We start from the raw sequence: 11,210 nt of genomic DNA on the forward strand, positions 1-11,210 counted from the left end.
TCTCGCTTCTATTCCTAGCAGTACGGTACCAGCAGGGGATTGGTTTGGATAAACGCCTGACTTTCTGATCTGTGAAACTAGGGAGGCCAATCTGTTTGGGCTCACAAAATACTTGGGGAAAAATATTTTTGTTGATGCCGTAAGAGTGACTGACCAGAGAAGTCTGAGAATTTTTATAAATAAAACAACCATGAATCTGCTTTGTAAACACACCATTCCACAGTGTCATTTCTTCTTCTTCTTCTTCTTCTTCTTCTTCTTCTTCTTCTTCTTCTTTTTAGCTATGTATTCATTCATGTATTTCTTTTTGAGAACAGATTGTTTGTGTCCCTGAGTAGATGCAGGCTTTGCTGGGAGGGGAAGGAGTGGCGGTGAGTTATAAGTAAGGTGCGGGCTCCGCCTTCAAGGTTCTTACATCCTTATTGGAGAGAAAAAACATTCAGCTAGGATGAGAACGGGCGGTGGCAAACCCGTGAAATACCTCACTGGTTTGGAGACCGTGATCATTTCTTTACACGCCAGAGGTGAGGCTGACCTTTGAAGAAAGGGAGGAAGGTTTTGTAGCTAATTAATCATGAAAAATGAGGGCACTCCGTAGGTTCCTTAAGAGTGAAGGCTAACGGATTAGCTTACAAACGCTCTTTTGGCAGCTGTGTTTTGTCTTAAAGAACGGCTCTGCTGATGTCAACTGGGATCTGTTCTTTCAAGTTCTCAGCAGATTCTAGAAGCCTTATTTCCCTGACCCTCCTTTCTTTCACCAGTGTCTCGGCCTGTCTTGGAATGTAATAGGACTCCACTCTTTGGACGGCGTTCTACATCCTAGCCGGTTCACAAGTTTAGGTCGACCTTTCACCTAGTTAGGGCCCAGGAGTGAAGTGTGATTCCATCAAGGAAAAGTGGTAAGAGATACGATCCTATGCGGACAGCGTCTCTCTGTGAGGCAGTGCAGGTCGAATGAGGGAAATGGGAAAAATCCTCTCTTCCGTATATTATCTTCTCCTGGTGACCAATAATTTTGTATCTGTTTCATGTCCATCTCCCCAACTAAAGGGCAAGCTGTATGACAGTGGTGGCCATGCCTTGTTCATTCTCTGCCAGATCCCTGGCCCCTAGCATCGTATCTGACACATGGTAAGTGTCCTATAAATGTTTGTAAATGAATGAAAAATTAATGAATTAACTGAGACCTAAATCCTGACAGGATGTGGCTGGAGACTAGCAAAAGGGGTGAGCAATCAACTGAGGTCTTCACTGGCAGCCGTGGGATGACTGCGGGGACAGAAGTGACCGTGGCAAGCAGCAGGACAGGCTAGTGGTAGTGGTTGGGAAGTGAGGGCGAGGGCGACGAAACTAACATTTGTTGAGCATCTTCTAGGCGTCTGGTGCTTTAACACGTCAGAACTCACTTACCCTTCACCACGCCAGGGTGGAGGTACTATTCAATATACAGCAAAACCTTGGTTTGCGACATGATTCATTCCGGAAACATGCCCGTCATCCAAAGCACTTATATCAAAGCAAATTTCCCCATAAGAAATAATGGAAACTCAGATGATTCATTCCAAATCCTAAAAATATTCATATAAAAATGATTACAATACTATAATGTAATACAGAATAATAAAGAAAATGCAAAATATAAAGAAAAATAAATTAACCTGCACTTTAAAAACTTTCGTGGCTGGTGTGAGGGAGACCAGAGAGAAGAGGGTTATTGTGTAGGACGACTTTCACTATCACTAACAGAATCACTGCTATCTATTGGCTCAATGGAATCTTGTTCCACATGGGGGCCATTGTAGACGCTCGCACGGATGTTGACTACAGTACAGTGTTAATACTCTGGTCCTATGCTGTATTTAATGTAACTGGCAATAAGGCAGCAGAGGAAAGGGCTATATCTGCCGGCAGCCTGACCTAGAATGAAGCAAAGCATTCCGATGCTTCCTCTTGTATGGAGAAGCAAAGGACTGTCCAAAGGTGCTTCGAAGGTACAAAAAAATACACTAGTGCCAGTTATGGGCACCTTCCAGCGTTCTGAAAAATCACTGATTTCTGCCAAACACCATGGCTTGAGACCAAGCATCCGAGCATGAGAGGTGATCACCCATAATCCTGCAGTGAGAGAGAGAGAGAGAGAGAGAGAGAGAGAGAGAGAAGAACCATTGGCTCAGTTGTGATCATATGATATTTGGCATCTTGTGCTACTCATATTGCAAGACATCACTCGTTTATCAAGTTAAAATTTATTAGAAATGTTTGCTCGTCTTGCGGAACACTCGCAGAGCAAGTTACTCGCAATCCGAGGTCTTACTGTACTGATGAAAACAAGATGAGACTCAGAGAGGTTGGAGCTTGTTCATGATCACTAACTAGTGTTGAGGCCGTCGTTTCCCACGGATCTCTCATGCTCCTGTGCAGTTCTGAGCTGACTGACACTGTTCTGGAGTAGCTTTTCAAGGGGATTTGTGGCTTGAACGGCTTTGGAAGACCCGGGGTCTCCCTCTGGAGCAAAGGAAAGGCACACTTACCGCCCACCGTGAAAGACTCAGGTTCAGGCAGCTCAGTGTTGCTCTCCTGCAGCACAAGTCACAGCAGGTGTTGGGTGTCCCCTGGCCCTTTGTGAGGAGCTCCTGTGAAATCTGGACACAAAGGGAATTGACCCAAGAAAATCTTTATACTCTGGCTACTACTATTGCTGTGACAAATAAAGTCCCTCATCACTGACCTCGGAGTCAGGCTTTTGTCAGGCAGATTCGTATTGACGGGCAGGAATTCCCAGAGGACGTAACAGCTGGAGTACCTTAGATACTTCATAAATAACCAGCTAGTTTTAGCTCTTTGGGGGATACCATACAGTGGTGAGATCCCAATATCACATTCTTGTATATTTCTTTTTTTTAAAATGTTTATTTATTTATTTTGAGAAAGAGAGAGAGAGAGAGAGAGAGAGAGAGAATCCCAAGTGGGCTCTGTGCCGACAGCACAGAGCCCGATGAGGGACTGGATCCCAGGAACCATGACCTCGTGACCTGACCGGAGATCAAGAGTCAGATGCTCAACCGACTGAGCCACCCAGGCTCATTCCTGTCTCTTCCTAACCCCCAGATATATTGTATAAAGTGGTGTCAGTAAAGACTTCTAATCTCAGGGATCTCAAGTAGCCCTTTTGTTTAATACAGGTCTTTTGCTGGCGTCATTTACAATCTCTTTTTATCTTCAGCAATGTCGGGATGTTAGGCAATCATTTTCTCTGTTCACTGAAGCAACAGCTGCCAGCACGGGGCGGTGAAGAGGAGAAACGGGAGGCCGTGGAGGAGTGAGGCCACTCCTACTCGGCACGTCCCCGGAGGACAGCTCTACCAGAAGGCCTGATGATTTGCCTAGCGCTTCCCCCAGAGCGATTGCCCGCTCTCCTCCTAACAGCCCTTTGAGAAAACCGGGGTCTTAAGGGTCTATTCCAACAGCAGACTGTGCATTTATAGCCGGTCTGGGGCCAGCAGTCCTTTCCCTGCCGCAGATACTTAGCGAGCTCAGAGGAGAGTGCTCTGGTTTCGAGAGGAGGACGAGCAGGAGCATTGGGATGAATCCCTTCCTTTTGACAGCATCCGGTCATCCTGCCCGGAAGACCGAACCTCAGGAGACACAGGGCGGGGCAGAGTCCGTGGCAAGCCGAGTGGCGCTTCCTCCCACAAAGGCAGGGTGGAAGACTGGCACAAGGCACTGGTGTACTGCAAAGAGCCAGGGACCGAGAATCCCCCGCGTCTGACTGGACCGTGACTTTTTCTTTTTCCCTGCGTCCCAAATCTGCAATGGGTAGGGGTCTCGTGGCCTGAGATGGTTAGTCTTTCCCTCCTGGAGTCCAGCCAGGTGGCTGGTCCCTCTGGCCGAATGGCCCACTCGCAGGGTTTCTGGCAGTGGAAATGAGCTCCCCACGGCCTTCGGCTGGCCCTCCCCCCCCCCCCCAGCAGCTGTTGCCCTTGTCCGAACAGAGGACGATTGTTTCACTTCTTGACTTCTGGGCATAGATTTACCAAGCTGAGCTCTGCTTGCATCGCAGCCAGAGGTGGTGGGAAGAAACCGGTGCATAAAAGGACTACACAAGTTGGGGTTTCCACCATCCTGAACTGAGCAAGGAGGACCGGGGATCGGAAAGGGAGGCCTTTGAGACACAGGCATGTATAACATAGAAAGCGTCTCGAGAAAGTGGGCTCGGGGTGTCTTTTCTTGACTTGCGTGTTTACTTAAAGAGACAAGAGACAGGAAACGAGGGAACAATCGGCTTATTTCTGTCCTGCCCGCTCCTCAGGTGAGCCGCAACACGCCCCAAGGACACTTTCTTTTCTTAGTATGGGCGTTAGGCATTCTCTAAAACAGGGAACCTCACAGAAGGTGCATTAATGTAACCCCTTTATCTTAAGGTTATCAATCCACTTAGGATACCTCAAGAAAAGGAACATTATGTGAGGAGACACATAGCCCGGGAAACAACTAGATTCCAAAGCTGCTCCAGTATCAGCATCTTGTGTCCTTTCTCTTGTATAATGTCCCTGCTTCACACTATAAGTCTGCTCTGTTCTCCCCTCAGCGCGCTGGAAAATTCTCTCCAGACTCTATAGAAACAGTTCCACAGGGTGCTGGTCCGATCGCCTTAGCTTATTACTATAATCCTATTGAGCAGAGCCCTTTGTCCCTGGCTGCGTTATCTGTCACCAAATTGTGGGGCCCATTCCTGGTACAGTTATGTGCCACAACTAGCTGGATTTGCCTTCCCGAGCAGGAAGCGGTGAGCAGAGTATTGGACATGGCAGGTGCCATGACTCACGGGTCTAGTACAGAGGGCTTTCTTCCGAAGGTTTACGTCAGCCTTAGTGACAATTCACCTATGACAGATTCAGCTGACCGGGAGACAGACAGGGCCAGTTCTCTATGTAAGTGAACTAGGCAGCTGCTCACGTCAGCGTGTCCCAAGTCATGGTCCTCAGACCTCTGCACCAGATTCATCTTAGTGCTTAAAAATATATTTAAAAAAAAAGAATCACGGAGGTGCCTGGTGGCTCAGTCAGTTGAGCGTCCGACTTCGGCTCAGGTCGTGATCTCACGGTTCGTGGGTTCGAGCTCCACGTTGGGCTCTGTGCTGACAGCTCGGAGCCTGGAGCCTGCTTTGGATTCTGTGTCTCCCTCTCTCTCTCTGGCCCTCCCCTGCTTGTGCTCTGTCTCTCTGTCTCCCAAAAATAAATTAAAATTAAAAAAAAAAGAATCATGGATTTCACTTAATTTGGTTTTGGTTTTTGTTTTGTTTTAGTCTTTAATCTAGATCCTAGAACAGTACCTTGGCTATTTTTCTTAAAGATACTGATATTTTTGAAGAGTCCAGGTCAGCTGTCCTATTTGTAATCTGGATTTGTCTGATTGTTTCTTCATGATTAGATCCATATTCAACACCTTTTCCTTTTTTTAAATTTTTTTAATGTGTATTTATTTTTGAGAGAGACAGAGACAGAGCACGAGCAGGGGAGGGGCAGAGAGAGAGGGAGACACGGAATCCGAAGGAGGCTCCGGGCTCTGAGCCGGACGCAGGGCTCGAACTCAAGAACTGCTAGATCATGACCTGAGCCAAAGTCGGACACTTAATGGGCTGAGCCAGCCAGGCACCCCTCTTTTTAAAAAATAAATAAACAAAAAGTTTATTTATTTTGAGAGAGAGTGTGTGTACGAGGAGGAAAGGGACAGGGAGAGGGAAAGGGAGAATTCCCAAGCAGGCCCTGAGCCGTCAGCTCAGAGCCTGATGTAGGGCTCGATCCCATGAACCATGAGATCATGACCTGAGCCGAAATCAAGAGTCAGACGCTCAACCGACTGAGGCCCCCGCCGGCGCCCCCATATTCAACACCTTTGGCAAGAATACTACAGAAGAAATATTGCCTACTTCACGTTGCATCACGTGCCATTGCCCTATTACTGGCGATGCTAAATTTGATCACTTATATAACGTGTGTCTTCCAGAACTCTTTATTGTAAAGGTACTTTTTTTTCTTTGAAATTAACAAGTGATCTGTGGAGTAATTAGGAATGTGCATATTGAACAAGCTCTTATGTTGATTCTTGAGTTCCCTGAAGTTTGAAACACTGTTTTCCATGTCGTGATGTGAAAGAAGGTCCTCAAAGGCCTTATCCACTTCCCAAATACGGACTCACCCCGGGCTTAGAATGTCTTCACCATTGGGGCCCATGAGGGCCCATTGGGGCCTTCACCCATGAGGGGCCCCCTCATGGCTCAGTCAGTTAAGCATCGGAGTCTTGATTTCCCTCAGATTATGATCTCATGGTTCATGGGTTCGAGCCCCGCTTTGGGCTGCACGCTGATAGCATTCTCTCTTCCTCGCTCTCTGCCCCGCCCCCACATTCTGTCTGTCTGTCTCTGTGTCTCTCAAAGTAAATAAATAAATATTTTAAAAAAGACAAGATATTTTTGTTTGGTTGGCTCACTGGTTTGTATTACTATCAACAGTAACAATCCTTTTTAAGTGAAATAAGCAAAGCACTTGTATAAATGATATCATCTGATCCTTATACTGATCCACTGGCTGTATAGATGGGAAAATTGAGGTTCAGAGAGGTGAGGTAACTTCCCCAAGTTTCCACAGCTATTAAATAGAGTGGGTACTGGATTCAAATGCAGTTTCAGTTGTAGAGCCCATGCCTTTAGGTATTATGCTGTCCTCCCTAAAGAGCCCTCAATTCACCTGACTTCAGAATTCCGTCACCATCGTCTTCTGAAGCCTTCTAGGCCCTCAGCATTCCCAAGAGTAAGGAAGCAGGGGCGCTGGACTTATTCTCTTTCAAGGCGGAGAGACGGTGCAACACAGAAATCAATAGGCACTCCTGTGGTCTTACGGCAAGTGAGTAACCGAGCGGGGCTGTTGATGGAGAGACCTTAAGCTCTTGCTTATGAATTTGATTTTGATTTAAGAGGCAGCTGAGAGCCACTGTGATTTCTGACTGGTGCTTGCTGAATCCAGAGTGGGTTCAGGTTGGATTAATATCACTGTCCTTTGTGGGGGGGAAATGCTACTGCTCGATAATAAACAGGTTTGCAGGGTTTGGTGGAAAAGACCAATGTTGCCTCACAGCTCCTTCTGTGCTTGGCACACGTGATGGACTGTCTTTAGGTTTACAGCTCTCTGTCCAGCCTGTCTCGGCGAAAAATGCTACCTCTCAGATTCTAGTTAGCTCAAGAAAACCTCTCGCCGCTCCCCCTCCACACCCCATCCCCAATAAACTGAAAACAAGCCTTGTAAAGGTGCTCCGAGTTCGTGCGGCCCACACTTTACCCTAGTCTATCAATTCTCCGGGAGAACGCCCGCGCCACCACTGCAGTGAAAGGAAAGCGACCCCACAAACCGCCCCGCGGAAAAGCAAGACTGTCCCCTACTTGCAGCCACTTGTAATTTGGGGGGTTATTGCCCAATTTATCTTTAGTTTCAGGCTGCCCATTTCCTAGCGACCGAGGTGTCAGACAAATATCTCTGCACCTGTTGCAAAGTTTCAGCCGCGGCTGGAGATAGACACAGACAAACACATATAGAGTATCATCCCAATTTTAGCTTCTGCGCTGTTGAAGCAAGCCCATGTACATATAAAGTATCATCCAAGTTCAGGGTATGTCCTGATAAATTAAGTGGCGTCATATATAGACCCAGAGGATTTCAAAGTTGGAAGAATCCTGAGAGGCCCTCCAGCAAAGCCCTCCATCCTACTCATCACCCCCTGGCCGGGATACCAAAGTTTGGGCCACTCCAGGGACAGGTTGCTCACTAGCTTCCAGAGGCAGCCGGCCTCTGTGACCAGCTTTTCAACAAAGGTCTTTTAGAAAATAAGGTGAAACCCATTCTCCCGTTACCTGCTAGCCGTTGGGGGCGACTTCCTTCCTCTGGGGCCCCTCAAAACAAGGGACCTCCTTTTGCACCCAGGCCCTTCCCCCTAGCCAGAACCCTGTCCGCAATGACTCTTCCCCTCCGACGGCTCCCTTTGGTGGCATGTGTCTCTGAGGCCCATTCCCTGGCTGGTGCCGCCCGACCTACACCTCTCTGCTCCTCCCGGCCCACCCAGCACGCACAGGGCTCCAGGGAAGCCGGGCCTCTGCGGGCCCACCGCAGTGCCATCACTCTGCTTGCCAAAAGCCATTTGATGGAGCAGGTAGGCGAGCAGTTAGAGAGGTGCATTGGGTTTCTGAGCGGCACCGGTCTAGCTAAGGCAGAAATAGGCTCTAACTTAATAATCTGCTCATCACACACAGTAAGAGACACCCTGACTTATTCAAAGACACCGTGGGCGGTGCAGAGGATGAATAAGCATGATTCACTGCCACTCTGGCACCCGGGGCACGAAGAATAATAAAGCGCAAAGAATTGTAGCCGCCTGAGTAGTAAATTAAGAGATCCGGGGCTCAGCTAGACTCTAGACATCAATGTTACCATGGCAACAAGGGCCCCAGCGTTCAGCAGCTATTACAGACCAGGCATCTGAGAGGCTAGTCTATGTCACAGCCAAAGCCCACGGGGCTAGCAAAGAAGACCAATTAGCATATCCATTCATTAGGGGCCTCTGCACACTTCTTCTCTTAATTCCAATTAGTTGTTTGTTTGAACCAACGTCTCTTGCCTGCATTATACTCAATTAGTGCCTTTTAGCCACTGGAAATGGGCTGGAATCCCCACAAGGACCTCACAATTTCCCCAGCCTTCATGTCTTCCCCCTAGGGGTCGAGGCTTATACAGTCACAAACCCATGGCCCTCAGTCCCTCGAAATGAAAACATCTCTCACTGTAGGACTGTACTCGACAGATGGAAACTCTGCTCAGGAATGTGATGTGCTAAGGGTTCTTCCTGGAACCCAGCAAAGTAGGGATCTCGGGCCATTATCTGGACCATTCAGGTCAAGGAAACCCTCTGGCCTTAGCCAGTGAGCCTGCTGGCTACGCTTGCTGGCCACTACTCAGAGGCTAGCTGTTCGGGAGGGGGAATTTCGGGCACCAGGGACCATCCTGGCATCATCAGAGTCGGGCAATAGCTGTCCCAGCTTGAAGGACTGCCCTTCAAGGTCCAACCCAAGCCCCGCCCACTCTGGGAAGCCTTCCCTGATCTCTGCAGCCCCAAATAAGTTCCCCCTCCTCCACGCACTCTGAAGACGACACCTTGTGCTGGCAGTATTCACGGGCAGCTTCAGGCCCTAGGCTGGCCTGGAGCTTCCTCACCCGTGACTTCAGAGTCCACAGGTCACTACTGCTGGATGGGTCTGGGCTTCTAGAGTGTGCCCAGCACTGCCCGGGTGACTCCAGTGGCAAACAACTCTTAAGCTCCATGCACATGATCTCCCAGAGGATCCCTGAAGATTTAGCCAATCCATAGGTAAGGAAAGCACACAACTGTTCTTTGATGGCTCTGGGACACACTCCACCCTCCCCCTGCCCCCACCACACATACAATTGTGGGAAGTGACCCACAGGAACAGATGTCATAAACTAGCCCATCTCATGGTAGAGGCAGAACCTCTCTGAAGAATGCCGCCATCTCTTCCTTCCTTTGAGGACACGAGGACCCAGTCTATGGGCTTCTGTTCCCCATCGGCAACCCAGCAACCACATGGTTTTACCGGGGCAGGCAAGCAGGAAAGGAGGCTTAGAGAAGCAGGTGCTAACACCTGCGCCCAAGGACGGGGCATTCGGTCTGAGAGACTTGAGTCATTTGCCGTTGAATCTGCTGTCAAAGCCTCTCCTCTCTCCCTCCTCTCTTGCATCTGTAGTCACCGTTCTTTTGCAGCCCATTAGCCACTTCTGGCTCCAGTCTGCTGTACCGTTTAGCAGATTGCTTTTTTCCTCCCCCAAATCAGCAGGAATGGTTTCTCCTGTAGCTAGAGTCTCCTGGGTGTGAACTCACACCGATTTCTGTCTTTGAGACCCTATGGGATTTTGTTATTTTACCCCACCCAACAGCTGGCATTCCAGAAGGCAGCCTGAGCTATAGTCAAAATATGTCGCAAATATATAAAGTATATACCAAACCCCAAGTTACCCAGAATGCTAGGGCGTGAGAGATTCTGGAGAATGGAATATTTTGTTGCCTGAGGTCACATTACTCCAAATCTCCTTTTGTCTTCCCACTCTTGGGGTTTTCCCCCAGCTTTATTGAGATATACTGACATATAACATAGTATAAGTTTAAGGCGAACAAGGTGAATCCACTTCTATATTTGAAAATGATTATCACCAGAGTGTTAGCCAAGAAACCCTTCATCACATCACATGATTGCCATTTCTTTTCTATGGCGAGAACACTTAAGATCGACTCTCTTAACTTTCAAGCATATGATACAGTGTTATTAACTGTAGTCACCACGCTATGCATTAGATCCCCAGAACTTATCCACCCTATAACTGCAAGTTTGTACCCTTTGACCAACATCTCCCCAATCCCCCTACCCCAGCCCCTGGCAACCACTACTCCACTGTGTTTCTATGAATTCAGTTTTTTTTTAAATTTTATTCATTTTTTAATGTTTATTTATTTTTGTGTGTGAGAAAGTGTGTGAGCAGGGGAGGGGCAGAGAGAGAGGGAGACACGGAATCTGAAGCAGCCTCCGGGCTCTGAGCTGTCAGCACAGAGCCTGATGCGGGGCTCAAACCCACGAACCGCGAGATCATGACCCGAGCTGAAGTCTGGCACTTGACTGACTGAGCCAACCAGGCGCCCCAAGTTCGGTTTTTTTAGATCCCACTTAAATGAGAGCACACGGTATCTGTCTTTCACTGACTTATTTCACTTGGCATAATGCCTTCAAGGTCCATCCATGTTGTTGCTAATGGCAGGATCTCCTTCTTTGTCATAGCTAAATAATATTCCTCTGTGTGTGTGTGTGTGTGTGTGTGCGTGCGCGCGCGCGTGTGTGTGTGTGTATCACAATTTCCTCATTCATCCACTGATAGACCCTTTGGTTGCTTCCATATCTTGCCTACTGTGAATAATGCTGCCTCCCACTCTTGTTTTTTGAAATCTTGTCCAGTTAACCTATCTTCTGGTTTTTGAGGCTTGCAAAGGATTTCAGGATTCCCATATTTAACACTAGGAATCAGGGGCACCTGGGTGACTCAGTTGGTTAAGCATCTGACTTCGGCTCAGGTCATGATCTCACAGTTCATGGGTTCGAGCCC

Source organism: Lynx canadensis, chromosome X, assembly GCF_007474595.2.
Source record: "Lynx canadensis isolate LIC74 chromosome X, mLynCan4.pri.v2, whole genome shotgun sequence".
In the NCBI taxonomy this organism is placed as follows: domain Eukaryota; kingdom Metazoa; phylum Chordata; class Mammalia; order Carnivora; family Felidae; genus Lynx; species Lynx canadensis.